This window comes from Acanthopagrus latus, chromosome 2, assembly GCF_904848185.1.
Source record: "Acanthopagrus latus isolate v.2019 chromosome 2, fAcaLat1.1, whole genome shotgun sequence".
Taxonomy (NCBI): domain Eukaryota; kingdom Metazoa; phylum Chordata; class Actinopteri; order Spariformes; family Sparidae; genus Acanthopagrus; species Acanthopagrus latus.
Window position 1 is genome coordinate 23483001 of NC_051040.1, and position 13122 is coordinate 23496122.

General features: G+C 41.4%; 1 long non-coding RNA gene across 2 annotated transcripts; it reads right to left on the reverse strand.

Annotated features, from left to right (window-relative positions):
- Positions 1–3815: 3815 nt before the first annotated feature.
- On the reverse strand, positions 3816–9514 carry LOC119005874. 2 transcript variants are annotated; one of them, XR_005070607.1, is made up of 4 exons: positions 9381–9514; positions 5427–7662; positions 4972–5345; positions 3816–4089 (listed from the first exon to the last, which is right to left on the reverse strand). It is a non-coding gene; the product is annotated as an uncharacterized LOC119005874 (long non-coding RNA). The 2 variants fall into 2 exon arrangements; XR_005070608.1 differs by lacking the exons at positions 3816–4089; positions 9381–9514 and adding an exon at positions 8671–9107 and having other exon boundaries at positions 4973–5345.
- Between the last annotated feature and the right edge of the window lie 3608 nt (positions 9515–13122).

Genomic DNA, 13122 nt, shown 5'->3' on the forward strand with positions numbered 1-13122 from the left:
CAACACATTTTGGTAAATTGGCCTTTAACACCTTCAGAAATAAAGTGTTTGTTTCCTCTGATGAAACAGAAACTGATTACAGTGAAGCATCCCATAATAACCGAGGGTGTTTACAGACTGCGGTGCAGTAAATGAATCCTGACACTGTACGTGACAATGAGGCGGACAACAGAAGGAGAGGCGTCCTCCCTTCAGCTGTGATTGTCAGGTGCTTCTAACAAGTTCCTGCTGCCTGTGACCAACACATTCGTTGCTGAAGAGCTCGGAAACAGAAAAACACATTTTATTTATCGACGTCACGTCATCAGAGTGTCTTTGTCAGCAAACAGCACAGTGCTGAAAGAGTTTCTTTCTGTAACGCTGAGCAAATACATGACTGGATGTTTGTTTCTGTATTTAAGAGTCAATACAATCAGAGGTGAGTGTATTATAGGATTACAGGGTTTAAGCTTTGTGCTCGGCTTAAGTGTTCCCCCATTAAATACATCCACACATGTGGTTTCTATGAATCCTCCATTCAAACAGGTAATCCTGTTGGAGGAAACACCTCTGATACTGTGTCATGCTGCTGGAGTCACATTTCAGTGAATCTGTCTTTTTCTGTCTGATCAGTGGATTCAGATGTTTACAGAAGAGACAGAGGACTGAAGACAACAGTATATCTCCAGTCTGTTGATCTGTTGTTGAATATGTGGCACTATAATAACTGCAGGTCTGTTCCTTTAATGATGTCCAGCAGCTGATGAAGGAGGAATCAACATAGATCAGTGACATGGTTCAGTTCAGTCAGACAGCCTGCACTCATTGCACTGATCAAACCAGTCGGGCGTATTTCCTGCTTTTTGCCTCTCAAAGCTGCCAGCTGGACAGACAGCTCAGTGTGGATCTCCAGGACCAGAGTTTGTGGATGGAGGGGAGGAAGGAAAGTGACCGACATGTTAAAACATTTTCATGTTGAATCATGTGTCTCTTCAGACGTGTCGTCTGTATCCACTGTAGTGTGGACATGGTCTGATGAGAGGAACGTTGTGTTCACTCGTTCAGTGTGTTTACAGTCGGATCTCAATGGGATCTCTGACTGAAGGCAGAGGACAAAGAGAGCTTTGTTACAATCTGTGTGTGGGAGTCAAAGTGTGTGTGGAGGCCTGTGTTTGATCCTTTTACTATCACTTTACACTTTGGTATTGAATGTCACACACACACACACACACACACACACACACACACACACACACACACACACATTTGTGTGGAGTTACTTTCCTTCATAGCTCTTAATCTAATAGAACACACACGTGTGTGTTGTGTCTCAGCATTCATTATTTGTGCCTTTAAAAACCACTGAAAGTGTTGTGTTGTGCTGTGTTGTGTTGTGTTGTGCTGTACTGTGTTGTGTTGTGTTGTGTTGTGTTGTGTTGTGTTGTGCTGTGCTGTGTTGGGCTGTGTTGTGCTGTACTGTGTTGTGTTGTGCTGTGCTGTGTTGTGTTGTGCTGTGTTGTGTTGTGCTGTGTTGTGTTGTGTTGTGTTGTGTTGTGCTGTACTGTGTTGTGTTGTGCTGTGTTGTGTTGTGTTGTGTTGTGTTGTGTTGTGTTGTGCTGTACTGTGTTGTGCTGTGCTGTGTTGTGTTGTGTTGTGCTGTGCTGTGTTGTGCTGTGCTGTGTTGTGTTGTGTTGTGTTGTGTTGTGTTGATGGCAGCCAGCAAGCTGAAGTAGAGACAGTGAAGACAAACACAGACACGACTCTAATGATCAGCGAGCAGCTGATTGAACCTGCTGTATTTGTGCTTCATGGATCACCCCACCCCTCATATCATCATGCTGTCCCACAATGCACCTTGTCAGTAGAGCTACAGATGTTTCTGTGCTCAGCCTGCTTTGGTTGTTCATCTTGTCAGTTCCAGTCTGAACCTGTTGAACCTCTCCTGACCTGTTACTCTCTGCTCCCTGCACCACATGAAGTCAACACATGATGTGTTCCAGGGTCAGTACATCATGTTAAGTTTGAGCAGTTTTTACTTGCTGTCAGTTCAGTAACTCTCCCTGACTAATTCGCTCTAAGCTGTGTGTGGGTTTGGTGAGCAGCTGATCTTCATCACGGCCTCTGAACACAACATCAGCTTTATTCAGTGATTGGTTTGGTTTGAAGCCGACTGTGAAGCTCTGACTTTAAACATCTTTACATCAGATGGACACAGCTGTGTTGAACAGCCTCATGTGATGCTGTCTCCACCCACAGAGGGGGGACGATGTGTTTGAGAGTCTGCAGGGCTTCTTCTCTTCTGGACTGGTTGGTTGGAGGGTTTAACGTCCCACATGTTGTTGTAGCAGAGCTATGAAATAACAGGGGATTGAGGAGGGATGGACAGAGTTTGACAGCAGCAGACGCTCTGTAGTATCTTCTCTAGTTTCCGTCTAAAAAGCAGCAGCTGAAGTGCAGCAGAGGAGCCTGAAGGCATCAACAAGCCTGTGTAGCCACACAGCCTCAGGGAGGATTTCCTGACCTCTTCTTCATCCACCTGTGCAGCTGTGTAGTGTCACACTTTGAGACCGTGTTCCCTTCTTCCTTTAAAATCCACACATTTTCCAACCATTTAATCAGAGTTTGTATCAGCTCTTTAATTCACGCTGCCATCAGTAATTACTGCCTTTCTCCCTTCAGTTCATGGTTTGTAATTTGGATGTGTTGATCATGATTATCAGTGTGCATTAGCATGACGTCTGCACACGTTATAGCTGCTTAGCTGCTATTGACAGTATTTCTAAATGAATCTGAGTCTTTAATAATAATTACCGCGGCTGGAGATGATTGCATTTATCTCATTTAGTTCATTTAATCTCACTTTAGTTCTGTCACATTTCCAGTCAGGTTGTAAATCAGCTTGGTGTCGGCCCGTCTTGATACTCTCTCTACCTGTAGAGGAGCGTTGGTAGAGGTGAAAAGTTGAAACTGATTCCTGACAGGTGGAAGTCCCAGTCAGCACAGGAGGCAGCTGATCGCTGTGTGGAGTCACTGTTAGTCATGTTTGTAGTCTTTTATATCCTCCACAGGAAGATGTAGCCACAGCTCTGATGTGTTTATGGATTATTCCTTGCTTTCTGGATTTAGTGGGATGTTTTTGTACTCAGAGGCAACAACTGATGAGTCACATCAGCAGCTGTAGTGAAGGCACAGCATCACTATCAGTTAAACACAGTGTCACTGATTCAGTTCTTTATCAGGAGCTAGTTCAGCTGTAGTTTAAGTGTGTGATCTGACATGGTGAGGTGAAGAAAGGTGATGAATTTGGTCAAACTGCATCTTATTTTCCATCATTCCTCATCTCTCAGTGTCTGTGCAGCAGTAAAGATTGTTGACTTTTCATCAAAATCAACAGATTGTAAATCTGTCAGCTCTGTTTGTTCTTCCTGGAGGAGCCTGGAAGTCTCAGTTCAGCTGGATGTAAAGTGCCGACGTTGAAAGTTGTTCAGCTAACAAACAAATAACATGAGATGGAAGTTTGTGGGAAACATCTGAATACATGAAACCTCAAAGTGAAACATTCATTCACCGTCTGCTCTCCTCTTTTTCTGTCTTTCAGGTAAGAGTTGTCTGACCCTGCAGTGTGTGTGTGTGTGTGTGTGTGTGTGTGTGTGTAGGGTCACAGCTGGTGACTCCTCCTCCTCCTGAGCTGGTCACACACCACGGAGACACACAGATGGAGGTCTGAGCTTTACAGAATCTCTCTGGCTGTGTTTTCTCTCTTTGTCTCTTTGGTTTTCCACCATCACATCTGCCTCCTGACGCAGCTCAGTGAGAAAGAGGCTTTAGAATCAGATTTGGGCTCCACTGGTTGCTCTCTCATCACACAGTGGTGGGAGGCTGCTGTACAGTGATGGTGAAGCTGCTTCCTCTGTGTTTGATGGAACAAACCTGGTTGGGGGCAGAACTGCTGTGTCTTTAGTCTGAGACGAGACTGTTGTTGTTTCTTGACGTGTCGTCAGCGGTCCATCTCTCTGCCTGCTGCTGCTCCAAAGCACCGACTCTCAGCTGAACAGTGAGAATGAGCGAGTCTGGCCTGGTTTAGTGGCTTCTTTCCTCTGACTGCAGGGACTGATGGACATATGGACAGAAATGTTGGTGCTGTTAGTGGCTGTGAGGGAACAGCCTGTTTCTACATGTGCTCCAGTGCTGACATGCTGCTCTGTTTGTGACAGAATCATCATCTCTTCCTCTTCATCAACATGCTTTCTATCATATCATCGCCATCTGTTGGTGAACTGACTGGTTTTCGGCCTCTTTCCTATCAGTGTGTTTTTGCGACGGTGGAGCTGTGATGTCATTACTGAGGGACAGAAGTCATGGTGATGATGTCACACTGTATGTAACCTACAGGCCCAGTGTGTATTTGATATGTGTGTGTGTGTGTGTCTGCCGTGACACTTTTATTGAACACACTCCCTGGTGCAGCCCTGCTGCGTCTCACACTGTTTGTGTCATGTGATGACAACTTAAACAGGAAGCAGTTGTAACTTAATGATATGAAATAAGATTAAATATCCACTATTAGACATGACTGAGATTATAACATAATGACTAGACAATTCCCCGCCGGGGAATCGCGAGAGTGGGCTGTGCGCTTTGCCCCGTGACGGAAAAAACTATGAAAGCCAAGGCAAAAGTATGACATCATGTTGATAATTTGGAGTTTTATTTACATTTTAAACTTTGAATGGTGTGTCCAGGTTAAAGTATGCCAGAGATGTCGATGTTTGAAAAACAAAGTTTCATTTTTTCCACTCAGCCCCATTCACTGTCAATGGGAAATGAGGATTGTCAATGCTATGATACTACAATGCAATGCTACAATGTGTTCATTTCACCACCTACCATTCATTCTCAGCATCTTCATCTTTTCATTGTTAAAAACTAAAACTAAACTTGCAAATAATAATAATAATAATAATAATAATAATTCAACAGGCATACACTGACATTTTGTAACAGAGATGATATTTATTTCTCTCCAAAAAACAAGCACAGGAGGCCTTCTTCCTGGAGGTCTTCATCCCGAGTCTGAGAGTTGTTGTCTCTTCAGTGGAGAGTGAGACACGAATTAGTTCAAAGTCATCGCGTAAACATTTGAAAACAGTATTACTTCCCTTATTGTTGCTGCAGTCCTCTGGAGGTCTTCTTCCTGTAGTCTGTATACATTTTGCCACATTTAAAAGACATAAATTAGTTACAGGTTCAAAAGACTGATGTAAACATCTGAAGTGAAAGCTGAGAATTTAATTAAATATTACTTCCCTTATTTTCTTCTGGGTTGTTGTCTTTGCTGGAGAGAAGGTCCTTCTCACTGGATCATGCTAGAAAGACAATGACATCATCATTGAGTTAAATCACTCAATGCAAGTGAATCACTTTAAAAAAAAAAGAGACATACTTACTTTGTTATGCACCTGGTTTGACATGCAGCTTGGTCTGCATCTCAGCTGGATGTTCAGCTCCCTCCCTGACACTTCTGCACAACATTAGCGAAGTGACAACAACCCAGCAGGAAAAAAAACCCAAACAAATAAAAAAACACAATAAAAAAATACAATTACATTACATGATACAAAATAAAAAAAAACACGATTCATTAAATATACATCCTTAAATTACATAATTACTTGATAACTTGCGTAAGTTTAGCTTAGCTAATGTAATTCTTACATGAGCTTAGCTAATGTAATTCTTACATGAGCTTAGCTAATGTAATTCTTACATGAGCTTAGCTATTACATTGCAGCTTACATCATATCTTACACATGCCATTCTCATCTAAATAGATGAGAACATCATGAGTTAAGATTTTACACACAATGTCAATAAATACATGATAAATATATTTAAAAACATGTTTAAAGGCATTTACAAAATTATTAATTACAAAACATTTAACACACTGGCCCGGTCGTTCTCATCATCTCAAGAGATAATAGGAACATGAAAAAAGTTGCTGACCCCATTCTAAAATAAACAAATACATACATACATACACATTTACATTAAACAATTAAATTATTTCCAGCCAAGACATGCCACTGCAACCACATACATATGAAAAACAATTACATAAGACTAAACACACTAAAAGACTAAACAAGACCAAATAGTGAAATAAATGACATCACTAGTGAGCAAATCTCCGAGTGCAAATGATTATCCAAGCAAGCCCCCTGGTACCTGCCTAACTCCAAACTAAACCTAACTATCTTCTGAGACGTGCTGGGCTCGAGGCTTCTTTAAAGCAAAACTTCAGTAAACCTCAGCCAAATGACCAAGGCCCTGAAATGCTCGCCCCCACCAGAGAAACATGTCTCCACCCAGGATTGCCTCGAAAATAAAAAAGGCAAAATAACAAATAGTACACCGATGGAAGGACAGATTGCTCTGCCCAGCTGGCACACTCCCTAACTAACCAGGGAGATCAACCACACTCAGATGCTATACTCACCCGGAGAAGACCACAGCTCCTGGTACACTGTAAAAACGTGGCACAACAGGTCTTGGACGTAACAGCTGGAGATAAGTCATTACTCAGTCAAAATACAATAAACTGGACTGTGGTAACTGTAATATGTTTGGAGAACACCTGATTGAAGACATTTATCAGGATGTGAAATGTAAATGTGATCAGTGTGTTCTTTTCGGTTGTCGAATTTGCTACTAATTGAGTGTAACCTCTGGACTGAAACAAATCTTTGATACTTTTTTTCCCTTTTGAAAGGTGGTCATCATTAAAATCGCCACAAACAATGATGGGCTGGTGATTTAACATGTCCAATGAGTCCAAGAGGTTTTTCAAGTTTTGGAGAAAGATTCCCAGTTGAAAACTTGGCGGTTTGTACACAGTCGCTATTAGCACTTTGACTGGAGCTTCAATTTTAAGGACAACAAACTCCAAATCAGTGACCTGTTGCATGTACCTGCGAGGCTCTGCTTGCACAGTGTCTCTACACTACATCGCAACTCCACCTCCCTCTTTTTTGGCCATGTTCACACAGCTGTTGTAGGACAGCCGTCTGCTACGTGTGAACATGGTGTACCCCTCCAATTGAAAAATTTCAGCTACAGAGGACCCTGACAAATGTGTCTCTGTAAGGCAAAGCACATCTGTTTGTTGGAGCTCGTGATGTGCTTTCAGGTCCACCATGTGACATGGCAGACCCTGCGTGTTGTGGTGGACAATTGTCAAACCCTTTGGCGTTTGTTGTATAGATTTCAAAAACGTTAACAATGGTCTACAGCTCTGGAAAGATGCATGAGGCATACTTTCCAGGGCTGTCTCTGACCTGTCTCAGACCTCAGCTCTTCCAGGTTGAGCTTCTTCCAGCGCTGCTTCAACACCACAGACCGCCTCGACTTCCTTGGCATCCTGCTGACAGAAGTTCAAGACAAGAGAAACAACAAGAGAAATACTTGTCAAACTGACCTAAACCTAAACCACCTAATGTAAACTAAACTAATCTAAGACAACCTAATATAATCTTATATATAGAATGAAATTTGAGAAAAAGGATGAAGATGTGGTGATTGTGTGTGTGTGTAGGTGATGTGGTGATACTGCTCTGTGAAGGTTGAGGGCAATGGATCACTCTCAGCTATCAGCGGTCACTCTCAGCACAGGAACCCTTTAATCTTATCAAAGACAATAGGCAATAAAAAGATAAATGTCTCTCAAATGTTACGAGTCAGTGTTAGCAACAAGTTAATATCATAACAGACACAAGTTAAACATCTGTACTTGTCATAATTTGTGTGTTTTTGGGCACAGTATTTCTTCAAATAATTCTATGTTATAATAATTACTATAAATGATAATTAAAATACTATATCAATTTTATACTACACAGTATCAAATAGTTTATTCCTAAGAACAAAGAATAACTATGACAAGATAAATATAACACACAAGATAACAATAACTTCATCAAATGTACAGGATTTTAACAACATCTGAATGCACATTTATTACCAAAAGCAAAAATAGTCATGTATGAAAATGCTTCCTTTTCCATTTAATCAAGGTAGATTGTAAAAGTCTATGGTACATCTAAAGTATGATATGTATCTAACTACACAGAAAGGCATTTAATCACATCTTATCACAAACAAGGAGAAATGAGTTTTTCAGTAGACAGAAGGGAGTATTAAATACTAGTCACAATCTACACAATTAGATATGAAATACAGCTTTTAACTTGTGTTAATATTCTTGTATGAAAACAGAAAAAACAAAAAGAAAAATATCCCAAAATAATGAGTGTATTATCTCCAAGTACAAATCTGACCCGTGTTAAGGATCTAGACATGACAGTACAGTTCGCACCCGGAGAAAAAAATGGCTACCGTTCGCGCCGTGAGAGAACAAAGGGCGAAGGTTCGCGCAGTTAGCATCTAGCTAATGGCTACCGTTCGCGCCGCGAGAGAACAAAAGGCGAAGGTTCGCGCAGTTAGCATCTAGCTAATGGCTATCCTTCGCGCTGCGAGAGAACAAAGACAAGGTTCGCGCAGTTGGCATCTGGCGCGGCCTAACGTTTTAGCTCAGTGATCTTATATATAAACAGATCGACCTTATATAGAAACACATCGACCATTAATTAATCTTCCCAAAATCACGAGATAGTAATGTTTAGATTCAATTACCTCACTTTGTTAAAGGTGTACGGATGTTAGCACAGTTAGCTTTTCGATCCGGTTAATGTGTCTTTATAGAAAAAGCAAAGTCACCGCTGTTGGCTTAGATCGCGGCCTAATGTTTTACATACCAGAGCCGAGTAGCGCCATTAACTCGTCTTAATATTGTTGTATTGAAACAGACTGATGGAGCCCCGTTACTGTTACCGAGACAGACATATTATATACTTATGGACCCCTATAGCTTTGCTAACCGCTGTTGGCCTGGATCTACGGGGCTCCGGGTAGCGGAGCTAACAGCTAATGGAGGTCCGTTAGCTGTTAGCTATCTGTGCACTTGACACTCCGCTGTTGGCCCGGAGCTAGTGGGCTCCGGGTAGCGGAGCTAACAGCTAACGTTAGCTATCTGTGCACTTGAAACTCCACTAACGGAGCTCCGTCAGTCTGTTTCAATACAACAATATTAGGACGAGCTAACGGCGCTACTCGGCTCCGGTATATAACACATTAGATACATCGAAGCCAACAGCGGTGACTTTGAGCCAAGTACCTCCGGATTAATATTGCTGAAACAGACCGATCATTAACAATTACATTCATTTTTTTCCCGAAATCATGAGTTATCGTGATCATGAGAGAGACAGTAATGTCTAGCTTCAATAAAATCCATTTTTATTGACGATTTCAGTATTCTAATATCAGACGTAACAGGTACTTACCTACGATGAGGTCAAAGGGTATCGAGCAGAGCCGGATCAGTGGTTTTATATGAAGGCCAAAAATAATGCACACACAACTGTCCAATCAGAGTTCTCCTGTGTTGTCTGTCATCTGTATCCGAGGTGATTTGTCCAATGACATGGCTGATAATCTGTGCACTTGACACAGACTCCGGAAGGCCATACTTTGCTGCATCCATTATTTATATATATTTTTATGAATGTATTAGAATATAATACAGTTACAAACCATCAATGTTAATTAGAACATTTAATTAATAATGATATTAATTGACTGATGTTGAATTATTATGTTATATATTAATAAATAACATAAACAATATATGTTTTATTTATTTTATTTGCGTATCATGATAAAATACATTAATGAAAATGTTACTATGAATTAATTAATATTATTGATAATATTAATACCTTAAAAGTGCTTTACGACACAAATTTAAGACAGCATTCCAGTTTATTTTTTTCAGCGGATGGATTATGAAGGCTTGAATGAGTGAAAAGATAATCGTTAAATATAGTTTAAATGTTGGGATATATACTGTGTTTGTGTGCATGTGTGTGTGTGTCTGTGTTTGTGTGTGTGTGTCTCTCTCTGTCTGTCTGTCTGTCTGTGTATCAAACTGACTCATTAATTAATCTGTCACTCTTTCTTCTTAGTAGTGGTGCTGTGCTCCGCACAGCCCTCTATAGGCCCCTATTGCTTTGCTAGAGGGGTCTCATTTCCTCATCCCATTCATTCCTTTTGGGAAATTTTTCACAGTTTTTCGCGACTGATGTCGCGAAACATTCATATTCTATAGAGTTGAATTATAGCATATAGCATATAGCATATTATAGCATATGAAAAATTAATCATTAAATATGGTTTAAATGTTGGGAAACATACTGTGTGTGTGTCCATTTGTGTGTGTGTATTAAACTGACTCATTAATGAATCTGTCACTCTCTCTTCTTTTTAGTGGTGCTGTGCTCCGCACAGCCCTCTATAAAAACCTATTGCTTTGCTATAGAGGGGTCCCATTTCCTTGTCCCATTCATTCCTTACGGGAAATGTTGGGCAGTTGTTATTGATATTGATATTCTGAAAAACTGAACGACAGCATACCGAGTCAGATCGAGCTGCATGTTTTGATGTATTGTTTGTTTGTGTGCGCTCAACGGAGTGGGTTAACAAATGGCTCTCAAAATGGCTCTCAATGTACAGTGGATTGTAAAATAAACACAGAGAGAGAGAGAGAGACAGACAGACACATGGAGAGAGAGAGAAGCAGACAGACAGATAGAGAGAGACAGAGACAGATAGAGAGAGAGAGAGAGAGAGAGAGAGAGAGAGAGAGAGAGAGAGAGAGAGAGCGAGGCAGACAGACACACAGATAGAGAGAGAGAGAGAGAGAGAGAGACAGATAGAGAGAGAGAGACAGACAGACAGACTCTCTCTGTGCCTCTCTCTCTTTGCCCCGTGACGAAAAAATTATGAAAGCTAAAGCAAAAGTTGAATCCCACGTTGATAATTTGGACTTGTATCTACATTTTAAAGTTCGAATGGTGTTTCTAGGTCAACATATGCCAGAGTAGGAGATGTTTGAAAAATGTTGAAGATTTGCGACTTTTTTTACCCCGTCCCATTCATTCCTTATGGGAAATGTTTAGCCTTATGGGAAATGTTTAGCCTTATGGGAAATGTTTAGCCTTATGGGAAATGTTTAGCAATTAAAATTTTGAAAATCTGAATGATAGCATACCGAGTCAGATCGAGATGCACATTTTGATGTATTGTTTGTTTCTATTCTATTCTATTCTATTCTATTCTATTCTATTCTATATTATTACTGCTGTTCGCTCCTGTAACATTGCTTTGTGAAAAATTTATCTTTATTTTGTTGAGCGAAAAATCTGTTTAGTCATCAGATCGACATGCCCCCACTCCATACTGCCGGCTTATCCATTCAAACAGCTATGGTTTACCTCTGCTGCGGCTCAGATGCTACCTCCAGAGGTGCATCAGAACCGCAGCGAGATTTCATCCCTCTCCAACATCTGAAACTTTCACCAAGAGGAGGATGTGGAGAATTGGCACAGGATCTCCACACTCAAAGAGCAGCATGAAAGGGGCTAATGATGTCACATTGAAGAAAAAAACAACAAAGCAATGGAATGTGATGATGTCACCGGGTCAACCAGTGATAGAATGTGATGTCACATGAAAGGAAGAAAAGATCAAAGCAATGGAATGTGATGATGTCAAAATATAGATTAAAAGATCAAAGCAATGGAATGTGATGATGTCAAAATATAGATTAAAAGATCAAAGCAATGGAATGTGATAAAACCTACAGCTGGTATGCTTTTCTGATGTTTAGTACCACTGCAAGCTGCAAGCTTCAGGACAGAAGCCATCACAGGTGATACACAAGTTGGATAGTAAAGGATTTGTTTTGGAGTCATTTCTAGGAAGATCTCTCACAGGAACGTCATCCAGCCCGAGAAGCTTAAGGACAAATAGGAAGCCACAGAGTTGGAAGAAGTCACAATGTCTTTAATGGACATGGAGGAGTGGAGGACAGCAGTGGAGAATGAGAAAAATCCTGAATTATACCAGGAAGAGCAAGAATTAAATGCTCAGGCGAAAAACAAAGAGCTAGCCAGAATACTCAAGGAAAAAATCAACCTGGCGGCTCAAAAACGTGCTCACCGTCGGCAGATGGAAGCTATTGAGGTCCCTTTTGAGCCGTCGTACCTCCCACCTGCTCAAGAAACCACCTTAGTATCAACTGATGCAACCAGGAAGCTTGAAGCATCCACACCAATTGTTAGGGGCGAGCAAGACGGGGCAAAGGAGCCAAGATTTATCAAAGCTTTAGCTAAGAAGCAGATGAAGACAAATGAGGAGAAAAGGACCGCAATGCTTGCGTCTATTTCTTCCCACCGACTACAGGTGATACAGGAGAAAAAGCTGAGGGAAAAGGCAGAGAGTCAGAGCAAAGCAGCTGAACTTCGGACTAACGTGGAAGCTGATGAATTATTCTGGGAAGAAGAAAGATTAATGGCTCAGAAGAAAAGAGAAGAAAAAATCAGAATAGTCAAAGACAACGTTAAACTGGCTGCTCAACGCCGTGCTCACCGTCAGCAGGTGGAAGCTATTGAGGTCCCTTTTGAGCCCTCGTACCTCCCACCAGTTTATGAAGCCACCCGAGTGGCAACTAATGCGACCTGTACACTTGAGACATCCACACAAATTGTTCGGGATGAACAGGACACTGCAAAGGAGGAACAAGCCATGATGGCTCTTATAGAGGAGCCACGATTTGTCAAGGATTTAGCTAAGAAGCAGATGAAGGCAAATGAGGAGAAGAGGACCGCAATGCTTGCGTCTATTTCCTCCCACCGGCTACAGGTGATACGGGAGAAAAAGCTGAAAGAAAAGGCAGAGAGGCAGAGCAAAGCTGATGAACTTTGGGCTAACACGGAAGCGGATGAATTATTCTGGGAAGAGGAAAGATTAAAGGCTCAGAGGAAAAGAGAAGAAAATATCAGAATAGTCAAAGACAACAAAAAGCTGGCAGCTCAACGCTGTGCTCACCGTCAGCAGATGGAAGCTATTGAGGTCCCTTTTGATCCCTTGTACCTCCCACCAATTTATGAAACCACCTTAGCAGAAACTGATGCAACCAGGAAGCTTGTGACATCCACACAAATTGTCGGGGATGAGCAGGATGCC